Source organism: Anticarsia gemmatalis, chromosome 1 (assembly GCF_050436995.1).
Source record: "Anticarsia gemmatalis isolate Benzon Research Colony breed Stoneville strain chromosome 1, ilAntGemm2 primary, whole genome shotgun sequence".
NCBI classification, from domain to species: Eukaryota; Metazoa; Arthropoda; class Insecta; order Lepidoptera; family Erebidae; genus Anticarsia; species Anticarsia gemmatalis.
In genome coordinates, this window is record NC_134745.1 from 1,436,062 (window position 1) to 1,450,235 (window position 14,174).

At 33.2% G+C, this 14,174-nt stretch overlaps 1 protein-coding gene across 7 annotated transcripts in view; it reads left to right on the top strand.

Annotated features, from left to right (window-relative positions):
• The window catches only part of M7BP (Myosin-7a binding protein), a 131,295-nt gene that overhangs the window by 73,185 nt on the left and 43,936 nt on the right, over positions 1-14,174 (top strand). For 2 of the 7 annotated variants that reach the window (XM_076135754.1, XM_076135772.1), the window contains exon 1: positions 6,074-6,315. The exons of 4 other annotated variants lie outside the window; for them this stretch is intronic. The gene's annotated coding sequence lies outside the window, so the exon portion shown is untranslated. Of the gene's footprint in view, positions 1-6,073; positions 6,316-14,174 lie in introns of those variants that run through there. One more of the 7 variants, XM_076135763.1, reaches the window with a different exon arrangement.

Below are 14,174 nucleotides of genomic sequence, written 5' to 3' on the forward strand. Positions count from 1 at the left end.
AGAGTTAAAACAGTGTACCAATCGATGCCGTCCCTTCTGTTTTATTTTGACAAAGATTACATTTTGATACATTTCGATTCCGACTGTAAGATGAACCTATCATCTAAAGTCGGATATTAATCACATTTTTTTATTCTTCCACAATAAGTATGGACCTTATACAGCGTCAGACTTTGAAATCGAACTGTTGAATAATTTAGAAGAGATAGACCCAAGTCAATATCCGTGATGAAAGTATCAATAATCCGAAATATTAAGTCCCGAAACAATAATCTGCAGACCTATTTGACGCCACTTTTACTATGAAGGCACCATCAAATAGTTTGACATAAGAAAAGTCTTTACGTCTTTTCTACTTTTTCCTGTCGATAGAAATTATCAAGTAGTTTAAATACCAAAAGTATTTTCTTCCTCAAATTATCTATAGAAACAATTTAACACCAGACTTTTCTCATAAAATAAAACCAAACGATGTTACGTAAGGTATCAGTTATTGCGTATCGACTGTATCGAGTGATATGCAAAGATATTTAGTTACGCCCATTGATGGACGGTTAAATGGTAAGCCTGTCAGTTACCGTGATGATACCATGAACATATTCTATGTTGTAATCTATACTTAATATTATAAAGCTGAAGAGTTTGTTTGTTTGTTTGTTTGAACGCGCTAATCTCAGGAACTACTGGTCCGATTTGAGAAATTCTTTCAGTGTTAGATAGCCCACTTATCGAGGAAGGCTATAGGCTATATATCATCACGCTAAGACTAATAGGAGCAGAGTACCAGTGAAAAATGTTACAAAAACGGGGAAAATTATGATTCTCTTATGTGACGCAAGCGAAGTTGCGCGGGTCAGCTAGTATTTTATATGTGTGAGAATCGCACGAGGGATTCAGAACTTTCGAGAAGGTCTCTTTGCAGATGAGGTTTATAAATAAAATAAATATCATTGGACAACTCACACACGGCCATTTGATTCCAAACTAAGCAGAGCTTGTACTATGGTAACCAAATAACTGATAAACATACTTATATACTTCTAAATATATACTTATTTAGATAAAGTGTCAAAGTCTCTTTTAACCGATCCTTGTTCAATTTATCATGACCTTTACTTTTTGAAATAAGGAATAATATTGAAGGGCTACAAAACCAATCAACCTTAATTTAATATCTTAACTTACGTTTTTACTGCATTAGCTTCGAACAAATCTGAACTGAAAACCGCGGAAATTTCTTATAAAGAAAATATTTTCTCACGATTTTCTTTTTATTTGAACACTTTTAAAGGGAGTTTTGATGTATTCTTTGATCGAAGTCCGGGCGTATCGCTAGTTCCCAACATTAAGATATTTATAACAGGAAACTCTACAAGCAGTTATTTAATATATTTTTACATATAACTGTGCTCTTAACATAGGTTAAATCATACACATGTGTTTCCACCTTGCTCTACCACTTTTAAGGTAACAAGGTAAACGAGCAGTCGTAATGATGAAGTGAACGCAATGAAAATGTTTCGAAAGTAGGTGTATATGTCCTGATTACGTACAAATAATTCAAAACTTGATCGATTACGATTAATTATATTTACTAAGATAAAATAATTAAATCAGTGTCTCGATTCTCTACTACTATCGACTACCGACAACCGAACTGTCATCGAGAAATTTTGTATGAAAATCTGATCAGCGCCTCTAACGGGCGTCGTAGGAAACATTTTGGCAGTACATTCTAAATGTCAAAATTCGATAGCTAGCCGGTTGTCGGTAGTCGATAGTGGTAGAGAATCGAGGTACAGCACCTTACTATTTACCACAAACAATTTTCAATCGTATACAGAACTAGATTCTGTCTACTAATTCGACTGTTTGAAAAGATTTCCTGGAGTAAAAGGTATTCTATGTTCATACTTATTAATCCAGGTTATAAACTATTTGTGTGCCAAATTTCATCAAAATCCGTTCTGTAGTTTTTGCGTTAAGGAGTAGCAAATATATATATCCTCATAAATTTTCTGATTTATAGTATCACCCAGATTATAATCTAATACATTCCACTGCCCAAGAACGTAGTTCGCAACGGCCAGTGTAACCTGCGCCGAAACGTCAAGCAAATCAAAGTTAAATGTTTAATGGTGGACAGCATCTCTCCCGATATCTCTTTATACTAACAAAAATCCTGATCCAATAAGAATGCAACAACATGACCTAACTCAACACAGCTATAAGAACATTGTTCAATATCGTATTAACATAACACGTAAAAGTATTCTCACTTTCATTCGACCACACATGGGAACATGAAATATTTACTACCAGTTTACGAGTTTCAACCTTGGCCGGTCGCCATCTCACTTGTAAATCAGGCTGTATAGTCCTACAACTTAGTAGAGAGCCTTGTATGCAACGCTCGCGGTTGGCAAAGGTGTACAACATTTAGAATATAAGTGACCCGCAGGCTTTTTCAGCTGACGGTGGCCTGTTTGATACAGCTACTTTACTTTGGAAATACATACAACTATCAATAATACTCAAGATAAATCATGCAAAGGGTTCTAGGTTCTAGTAAGTTCTCAGACTATAGTAAAGGTGCTTAGATGACAACTTAGTTCTTTATAATGCACTTTAAAACATACATACATAAAATCACGCTCACGCTAAAAAGCAAGAATGCACTTTTATTGCTTAAAATCCTGGACTGTTAAAGAAAGATATGGACTATTTCACCTTTGACAATTCAGTTTAAAGATCTGTCTTTTCGCGTTTTATAAGGGGACCATAAACTGGTGTATGCGATAGTGTATGCGACTGTTGATCGTGGAGTCTCAGTTTTAATTCTCAGGTTAGTCAAAGTGCTATTGGCTTTCCTAATTTCTATTCGAATATTGATAGCACCTTGGAGTTTGGTATCGTATGTGGCCACACTGTCACCCCCTATTACATGGGACTAACGTTGTAAAAGATGAAACGTATACCTTCCTACACCTTCGGGTATAACAGACGTGCTTTTTAATAATCAAAAATCATGAAAGAATATCATTAACAAGTCTCTTGCTTTAAACGTAAGACTCCAACTCTTTGCTACTACTGAGAGAAATGACTAATACCAAATTCCATCGAGACAGTAGGTCATGTGTATCTTTAAAGTAGTCATCGAATTATTGACATTGCGTAACGTTCACATAATATGGGCGCAGTCGCCACTCCGTCTGACACTCAACATGTAACTCTAACCGATTATGTCTGTCTTTTACACTTTCACGGTTAAACTGTGCAACCGATTTTGATGTAATCGAAATAAAAGGTAAATTTAAACATCTGAGAAGGATACGTACGTTGGAATAGTTTCAACGTTAGTATATTTCAAAATAGTTCTTCTTCTATTCTTAAAACATCGTGATAAAACTATATCTGAAAGTTCTTAAAAACAGTACTTAGACGATACATAAAAAGTCCACAACCCACACTTGGTGAACCTGTTGGGCTGAATACTTAACTCCTCTCTCATTCGGGGGGGAGAGGGGACTCTTGCCCAGCAGTGGGACAGTAATGACCTAATTTTATTTATAAAACAATGATTCTAAGCCAACAATTATCAGCACGAAATTACCCGTCGAAATTTTAATTCATCAAGTTATGTAGAAATATTTACATCCATAGAGGAAATCCGATTTAAACGTTAACATTATGAAAAACATCCGAACATCACTGACGGTGATTTCACCTATAATCTTCAAATATTAATTATATACATATATACATAAAATCACGCCTTTTTCCCGTAGTTAGGCAGCAGTTCATGATTAGATTTTTTGCTTTATTTTGTTGTGTAAACTGCATAAGTTTCATATAATAAATAGGACAGAATGCAATCCAATGCAAGGCTTTCAAGGAGCTATAGCATCCTACTAAGTAGTACGCTACTTAATATAGGTAAATATTGGAAAGTCAGAAGAAAACTTACAAAAAAAATTGAAGTAGCGCCGAGGTATAAGCTTTTAATTTTTTGAATAGCCTGCTATTAAAAACTCATATAATTTGTAAAAATATATCGGTTTACAAACTTTATAAGCTGATTGTATCTAGAAAAAAAATCATCTACAAGTTACTTGTATAAAAAACCTAATAAAAATAATCTGCAATGTTAAAAATAATTTATTTTAGCGATTCACGCGTGAAAACCGCGCGGTGGACTACATCACGCGACCTGACTTAACTAGGGATTAAACTCGGATTAAGATTAGTGTTAGGCTGGTTTTATAGACGGTAGCAGACTACTACGGCGTTAAGACAGACAGAATAAAAGTATAGAGTATTATGAAAAGGGACATAATTATTTTACATAATCTTTAACGGTCCAATACAAAAACGTCCTATAACTTGATTTTCATAGCATAGTATAAATAATTATAATAATTATAAATAGCAAAGTCTTTAACCTAAATTAACACATAGGATACTACACTAGGATGAGAGAAACTATAGTGTCTTCTTAAGTCAATAATTTATGTACTAACTATATAAGACGTACTTTTAAAGGAGTACCTATGAAACCACCCTTGAAACGTGATATCGGTTGCTCGCATTTCGAGTTCAAAAGCAAATCGTGTCACCATTTGGTATGTATGAATGAAATGTATTATCAACTACTTGTTATTTGTTATCTTTGTTGATACTATATGATAAAATACAAACAATTAGCAACGAATTGTTTGTCGGTTACATTTTAAAACAAAATTCCTTTTTCATGATTTGGTAAATATAATTTATATAGGTATTGTTTGCGAGTGTAACATTAATCTGTTGTTGATTTTACTATTGGTATAGATTTAGCAAAGGTAGCATGACAAATAGACAATTTTATGAAAAAGTAATTTTTTCTATTACCATATTATTTACCATCCGACAATAAGTATGACTTTTGAAGTAACTTATTTTTTATTCCGGAACATTTAATATGTCCATGATGAGTTTTATAAAAACTAGTTTAACGGTCTAGCCGTGAAAACATAATAGACAGATAGACTATCATATTTAAAACATGACTCGAATCTAGGAACTCAAAAGCCTAATCCCTCTTTCACCCCAGGAGACAATAGCTCAGCATTAGACACAGCGGGAGCATAAAGCAAGCTTATTTATTTTACTATAGATTAAAAAACCAAGTACCAAGACTAGTAGTAAAAGTGAGTATTATCTTTCCATTCTGACAAAGGACGCAGCATGTTCAACATAATTTTTAAAAATCGCTTATCTTTATCTTCCATGTAATACCTAACTGTTATTGCTACATCAAGTGCCTACATAAACACAGCCCGTATGTTACTAAACAAACAGAGATAAGGCACTTGTATCAATGAGAAGTACCACCGATAACGACGAACAGTTAATTAATTATCAAATTATGACAGAAATATTCCAATTTGATTCGTTACCGATTGAGGTTTTACGTAGTTAGTGTCTATTGTTAGGACTTGACGTCAGAATGTTAAAATAGAGAATATATTTCGAGTCAGTCTATTTGATTTGACGTTTCTTAATTATGATAAAAGCAGCTGTTATTTTAGTTGATCACTTGGTCCAACGGTGAAGGAAAACATCGCAATCTCGCCTGCCTGACAATTCTTTAGTACAGTTCTTGCAATGTGCAAAGTCCACCCACACTTAGCCAGCGTGGGGGCCAAGGCCTTACTCCTACCTTATTCCGGGAAGAGACCTTTGCCCCGCATTGGGCATATTTTTTTAATTAATTTAGTTTATAGAATTTCTGAACAGTATTACCGCTTTTTTATTTTCAAACTTACATTTTTAGGGAAAGATTATTCTTTTTATTATCGTTTTATGGTATTGCTAAGGTTTACTTAAGTAGATCACATTTTTTCGTAATTCTTACAAAATATTAGTTTCAAAATAGGTCGATACTAATGAACCGTCTAATCTAATAATTGGCTGAGTTACATGAATAAATCGAAGTGAAGCCAATACACGTCTAATTGGCGTGATTACGTTACAAGTAATTATGATTTTTAATCTTTAGGTTAGTGTGGTGTCACCGCGCTGGTTTCTATAGTTAGCGCACGCGCATTGAGTTAGTCGTCTCTGCACGCAACGCTCGCATCCGTCTGCGCGCTCCGAATTTTTCGCGCCACCGCGAAATCTGTTTTCCGAACATCGAACGTATTTTCACCGCGTTCTTTTTTATTTAAAAAAATATAACTGTCAAACTTTTACCGCGAATTTTGTGTAGTGATGTGAAAATGATGTGCCAGTGTGTTTGTTAGTCGAGTGGTATGAGTTTTCGTATTTGAACAGGTGATTTTAATATTATTTTATTTGTTGTTTTCCATATGTTAGACTGGTGTTTAATAAACGTGATAGTTTTATAGTCATAATAATTGGAATGGTTGCATTCGTTCACGTACGCGATGAAGAAAAAATGTCATAAAAGTTACATATTTATACGTGTTGGCAATGCATTCTTTACACTATACTGGTTTTGAGCTACTTAAATGCAATTTCTATGATAATTATTTGCGAAACGCATGAAATATCATGACTTTTTGCTATTTTGTGGTTGATAAGAGTTGCTTCTGTTTGGACTGACATTGTTTATCAATTTTTATCAGTGCAAAGTTAAACTGAGGAGTTTTATCTCGATGCTAATATACCTACAGAATAGATCTTTGTAGATATTTTATATTAACTTTACTTACAGTGGAATTTTTATTATATTTGACAATCTAATACATTTTTTCTTTTATTTCGTCATGTTAACTTATCACCGAGAATAAAGTTTGAAATCAATTTTAAGCAAATTTACGGAATAATGCGAAACCGTCATAATATTTACAGAGGTTTCGTAAGTTCTAAGTTTGTTTTAACGTGTAAAATAATTTATATTCTATTTTAGTCGTTTAAATTCATGAGACCCGATTATTTTTTCGATAAATATCTTGATTGTATTTATAAGATTAATAATAAAAGAAGCTTAAAAATTTCTACAACTACTTATAATTTTCTTTTATTCCATAGGTATAGGCATAGATCAAAGGAAACTTATTATTTTACTTAAAAAAATACCTAAAGTAAATAAAAATCTTTATTTTATCTGTTTATAAATACACAGAGGCTTGGATTATAAAGAAACTATTCGAACAGAAAATCAGTACATTCTTTTTACAGTGATTTTTCCTATAATCGATCAGTGTTGTGCGCAAAAAGATAAACCTTTAAAGGTTAAATAATTCACTTGTTTTCCTTCGATACTCATTGTAATTGTAGCAAGCAATTACTCTTTATGTGAGACTTTTGTCTTACTATTTTCCGTACTTGAGGTTTTAAGATTTATTTATTGAGACGATAAATTTTAAATCTCTGAAACTTTGTAGTGAGTTAAATATAAAATTATAAGGATCTTTAACTAATAAGTTTAATCAAATTTTAAATTTAAAAACGGCTAGACCGATTTCCATAATATTTGTCAACGTGCTAAATTACATCCCAGGGGAGGGTACAAGCACTTTTTCCAAAGTAGAGCCGCATTCATATTTGATACTGCTACAGACATAAGTAAGACGTAAAGACGTATGTTTGTTTCTCTTTCACAAAAAACGTCTGGACAGATACTTATGAAATTTGGTACAATATTAGTTGATAACTTGGATTAACACATAGGATACTACTTACCTCTGGAAATTGCACGGACGAAGTCGTAGGCAGAAGCTAGTTAATTATAAAGTGATATATAAGACGTATATAATCGAATCGCGGACAGTTGGCACGCTCTGATTGTGATCAGCAGAAAAACTGACGATTAACAATCCATTAGTGCGTTTATGACAGCTGTACATGCCTTGTATGTGCAATATCTCCTGAAAAACTTACCTTGTTGGACTAGTGAAGGAATGTTCCTTACTTTTTATAATATAGTTATAGGATTTGGAATGAAAAAAGCTATTATATGTATATAATGACTTGTTACTTGTAACAGGCATAATATGCGTTTATTATTGACTGATAAACTCGAGCGGGTACAATCGCCTGTAATTCTTTTATACAAACAAATCCAGAACTTAGAATTGGTATTGTATCGCTAGGACTCTTCCAAACATACAAACAACGGAGGAAAAGTACAACCAGACCCAAGACCCCCAGACCAGACCAAAAAAGCCATCTATGGATAAGACAAATATTTTTTTTCTGTAGACGAAACTAACCCACTATCTCCCGACACAATGGTAGTGGCGCGATGACCATTGACCACCCCTCACTACTGCGCCGCGGAGGACGTGTAATTTGTTTTAGGGAGTGATTTCAAAATAATTAAAATATGCACTAAATAGAGCCGCGGGTCTTCTACTATAGTCCACTAATTTATTAGAGAGCCTGTGTCATGAGCACGGTTATCTGTTCTGAGCCTGAATGTGTATAAGTATGTTTATCAATTATCAACCATTTATCCGTTTTGATTCAAATAGCCGTGTGTGAGTTGTCTAAAAATAAATTTCCATCCAGGCTTAAAACAGTTACTCTAACTTCAAACGTGCATGTTATCTTATTTTTCTCAGCAAGTGACAATTCATTACACATATTTCCCATACAAGTGAGTAGCAGTAACAATGACATATGCATGTACAATGATCTAGAACATCTACTATGATTTCCCATTAGATAGTTGGAGTAATTAGAATCTTTCTTATTATGGTGACCTAGTGACGTTTGTTTGCATTTTAATGGTTTTTTATTAGGTAATTATAATCGCACTGAATCTTTCAATCACTTGGGTAGGTATGTAACATCCGTCTTTATTGTCTTCCGAGAGGTGAGATGGGAGAAAAATGCTTTATCTAATACTAGCTGACCCGCGCAACTTCGCTTGCGTCACATAAGAGAATCATAATTTTCCCCGTTTTTGTAACATTTTTCACTGGTAATCTGCTCCTATTGGTCGTAGCGTGATGATATATAGCCTATAGCCTTCCTCGATAAATGGGCTATCTAACACTGAAATAATTTTTCAAATCGGACCAGTAGTTCCCGAGATTAGCGCGTTCAAACAAACAAACAAATAAACTTTTCAGCTTTATAATATTAGTATAGATTGAAAAAAAATAACGTTCCGTAAAAAATATCGGTTATTTTTTTGGTGCTGTGCAGCTTTGGTTCATACCTTAGTGTCGATAGTTAAATGAAAACGTGGTAGCCGATAGCATATGGCAGTCTTAGCAGCACAGGTAGCTTGATAGCTCGATTAACTATGAAGTAAACTACTAATGACCATTTGATAGAAAGTATTTAAAGAAAATCTTATATATAAAGTGCGAGGAATAAAGTCAGTACTACAGTAGAACTGTGATAACATAGAAATACCCAAATTTTACTACAGTTCGACTCATGTTATGTAAAATAGTACATAGGTATACTATCATTTACAATTCTTATCGTTCAAGCAAGATATCTGTACCTTCTTTCTTGTAAGTAGTTACAAACTTTGTTATCAGTACAATGTCATTAAAGACACAAACAAACAAAATACTTGTATCAACAATTTAATAACATCTTCCGTAATTCGTCCGCAAAAACAAGAATGATTTTTGATGCTATAACTAGTTATAAAGACGGGAAATATAAAAAAGCAATCGGAAACAACACATTAGAAGATTAAATAAGCAATTAAAATATTTATACAGGGTGTCCCAAAACTCAACGATAATCCAAGACCGGATGAAAGGCCAAGTCATACCAGTTCTGGGAAAAATAAAAAAAAAATTCCATATCACTTAGTTCAGCAATAATAGACATTTTTCAAAAAAGTTGAAATTCCACACCCTTGGTCGCATTTTCAAGTCCTGTGATCACCAATGTCACAATTTCGTTGGGTTTTTTTTAATTTCGTGATCTTCAATAAATATGCTATTAATCGTAAAACAAATTAATGCACAAAACATTGTTAATTTAATGAAAAAAAGGTAAGTTTTAGTGAGTCGTGGTTCTCAAAAATATCGTTAGTTAACTTTGACGCCTCATATTGAAAAAAAAATGTACTACACTACCCTTGGCAAGTTATTTCAAAAGTTGGCGCATTTAATCAAGATTCTAAAATGGTGCAACACTTGCCACTTTTCTTTCCATTAAAAAATATATTTTTATTTGAACGTAGAGTATCCCCGCAGATGGATCGGACACAGTAGTTCAATTTTATGACCTCCTCATTCCCCCGGTCTAAATCCAGTAGATATTTTTGACTGGGAATGCATAAAAGAAAAAGTCTATTCGAAATCAATACAAAATCTATCAGAACTTCGCCAGACAATGGACACGGCGTCAGAAGAAATAAATGCAAGAACTTTTGCACGACTGGCGAAAAGATCTTTTGTACGTCGTTGCAGAGCCTGTATTTGTGCCAGAGGAAAGCAATTATTTTTAGCAAAGAGGTAATGGAGTTAGTCCATAACCAATATTTAATGTTAAAAACCTAATAGGTTATAATCATTAAAAAAAAAAACAATGAACGAACCATCGTTCTTATTTAATTATTTTCCTTAAACTAAAGTAATTCCGAATTGTTTTCCTCTGGCTCGAATACAGGCTCCGCAACGCCTTACAAAAGACCTTTTCACCAGTCAAGCAAAATTCCTTGCATTTATTTCTTCTGACGCTGTGTGCATTTTCTGGCGAAGTTCTGATAGATTTTGTATTGATTTCGAATAGACCTTTTCTTTTATGCATTCCCAGTCAAAAATATCTACTGGATTTAGACCGGAGGAATGAGGAGGTCATAAAATTGAACTACTGTGTCCGATCCATCTGCGGGGATACTCTTCGTTCAAATAAAAATAACATTTTTAATGGAAAGAAAAGTGGCAAGTGTTGCACCATTTTAGAATCTTGATTAAATGCGCCAACTTTTGAAATAACTTGCCAAGGGTAGTGCAGTAAATTTTTTTTTCAATATGAAGCGTCAAAGTTAACTAACGATATTTTTGAGAACCACGACTCACTAAAACTTACCTTTTTTTCATTAAATTAACAATGTTTTGTGCATTAATTTGTTTTACGATTAATAGCGTATTTATTGAAGATCACGAAATTAAAAAAAACGCAACGAAATTATGACATTGGTGATCACAGGACTTGAAAATGCGACCAAGGGTGTGGAATTTCAACTTTTTTGAAAAATGTCTATTATTGCTGAACTAAGTGATATGGAATTTTTTTTTTATTTTTCCCAGAACTGGTATGACTTGGCCTTTCATCCGGTCTCGGATTATCGTTGAGTTTTGGGACACCCTGTATATGTATTGAGTTGTCAATTAATTGTGTAATAACGAACCGCCTTACAATTAAAGGAAACAATCTATTTTAAGTATTAGAAGCACTGATTGCCAATATAAGTTGGCACCTCCCTCGCAAATGGTACGAACCCGAGAAACACACCAATGATAATGTTCTAGGTCATAAACTATCTGTGTATTAAAAATCCGTTCAGTAGTGAAATATACGACGGTACTAGCAAGAAAGTTGGTATCAGTAATTTCACGATAACGTTAATAAAATGTAGCTTCAAAGCCGTGAATGCAATAGATGGACATAACTTGTCTGATCGAACCATAATAATATTTGACTACATTTTCCGTGTAGGAACGGAGGATGTTGGGGAGCCGTAAAATCATTTCAAACATCCATTACGATTCCTTACGACATACATATCCACGGTTCACTAATCACATACATAATATCAAAGTACTCAGTTCAACCTTGAAGTCAAGTCTTCAGTCAAAACAAATAAAGAAGCCGTACCAACGACAGATTATGTTGGAACCGGTCATGTTATAATTTACACTCTTCCTGTGGCTTCATTCATTTTTGACAACATATTTTTATAATGTACCTAGTCAATTTTGTAGACGTGTTATTAATATTTAGTCCCAAACCTGCACTTGACCAACGTGGTGGACTTAAGGCATAGCCCCTCTCTCATTCCGTGAGGAAATCCTTGCCCAGCAGTGGGACATGGGTTAAATTTGTGCTAATATTTTTCTTTATCTGGACTACTTTATAACTTTAGGCTTTTTATACCAAAGATATAGTGTAAGCAGAAACTGCCGTATATAAGATTTCCATTTTTCTTTACTACATTCTTTATAGCAGGCAAGTCTTTAGTCAAATACCGGGGACGTATCCGAAGTCCGGGATTTCCGATTGGTAAAATTCAAAATTTTGAAAAACCCAACTTTAGCACTTAGCTTGACCTGAGCTTTGAACTAAAGACCACATAACCTGCAATCGCATACACAGCTACTCGAAAAAAATATACATTAATGCTAAAATTTGTTTTAACATATCTCTCTTGAAAAGAAAATCGTTATAAAATATAGTAACATTGTGAATGTTAGATACTTGTGCAGATCTTTGGACCGTTAATGCGTAACAGACAGACTTTCAGATTTATTAGTATGGAAGTGAATAGTTTGTACGAAAGTGTTACCAATACGAGAGGTGGGCGCGGAGAATTTTACGAAACAATTGTTTTTTAAATACAAGATGGTAGTAGGTTCTTGATAGTAAAATAAATAATATAGGATACACTTCGGAAATGTATGCTTTTTGCGATCTTAATTTGTTTTGTGAATCAAATATTGTACATATAATTTAAGTATGTAAATCAGTAATTATTTGGTTACTAAAGTACAAGTTTTGTTTTGTTTGAAATCAAATGACTGTATGTGAGTTGTCCAATGATATTTATAAATATAAACAAAATCTAAACATGAGATAAACACAGATTTTTAAGTTAATACAATAGTTTACTTTTACTGGTAAAGTAATCTATAATGCTTAAGTGTATAGAAACATCAAATGCAAAGTTGGTTTTATTAATTTTAGGAAAGTTTTGACGTATTTAAATAGGGAAGTTTATTATAATTGTGACTATGAAAGTAAATAACTAATCTTTTGCAAGATTTTCTCGACAAACATATTTGATCCTATGCCATGATTCAGCAAAATAGATTCAACTTATCATTACGCCTTGTCACTCTTTACTCAACAATAGTCAAAGTACCTCGTTGTATTACACACTTATAATATTTACAATTTTAAATATTTCATTTGCACATTTTTAAATGTATTTTTTTAATAATTTGATAAGTAAATGTAAAAAATTCTTCTATCAATAAACTAACCATACATTTTTATAATATCTTCAAACATGTCATAATCACTAACTATTTCATGAGAAAGAAGCACTGACTCATCATTTATCCAACGTCACTAAGTTTGCAGTTTGACCATGACACTGGATTTTGTGAAACATATAACGTAATCAGCATTTTAATTTCTACATTATTTAAATTTCTTATTTAAATAAAATACAGCCTTATCCTCTTGTTACAAAATTCCGTTAAAAAAATAACTTTTTAGGCATCGTCAGATATATTTATTCATGGTTTTTTTTTACTTTTGAGACTTTTGTATTAATATATTTGTTTGTTTTTACTGAAACTACTGTCCTCAATGCGTCGTAATGAAACTTACCTTGTCACAGGCTTGTTATATTTCACATAGGTATAGTAAAAAGAGATAGTCCATATATCAAAGTAGGTCACACAAATACATTAATCTATAGTCTAATGACAACTTCTCATTATATTTCAGGTCTAATTATTATTATTAGTAAACACTGTATACGTTTTTACAAATTACATACATCCTTTACTGATACTTTATCAATGAAAAAAATTAGGAAAGAAAAATCGTTTCGCGATTCTCTAACTTTTTTCTAGTCTCAAGAGTTTGACATTTAAAATGTACTGCGAGAATATTTCTTACGACGCTCGCTAGAGGCGCTCAGATTTTCATACAAAATTTCTCGATAGTTAGCCGATTGTCGATAGTCGATAGTGGTAGAGAATCGCGCTACAGCACGATTTCATATTCAAAAATTTCAGCCAGTATTAAGAAAAGATCTAACCATTAGAAACAAGAAAACGCCATTGTTGAAATTCATCAAATTCGTGTTTGAATCAGAGTAATGCATTCGTCATAATGCATTGAATCCCTTTCACGCGTGTAAAACAACTGAAAGCACTTCCGAGTTCGACCTACATCGGTTTAAGTACTCGTTACACAATGTAATGCGTTTGTTATAACTTTGATGTAATTGTTACGAG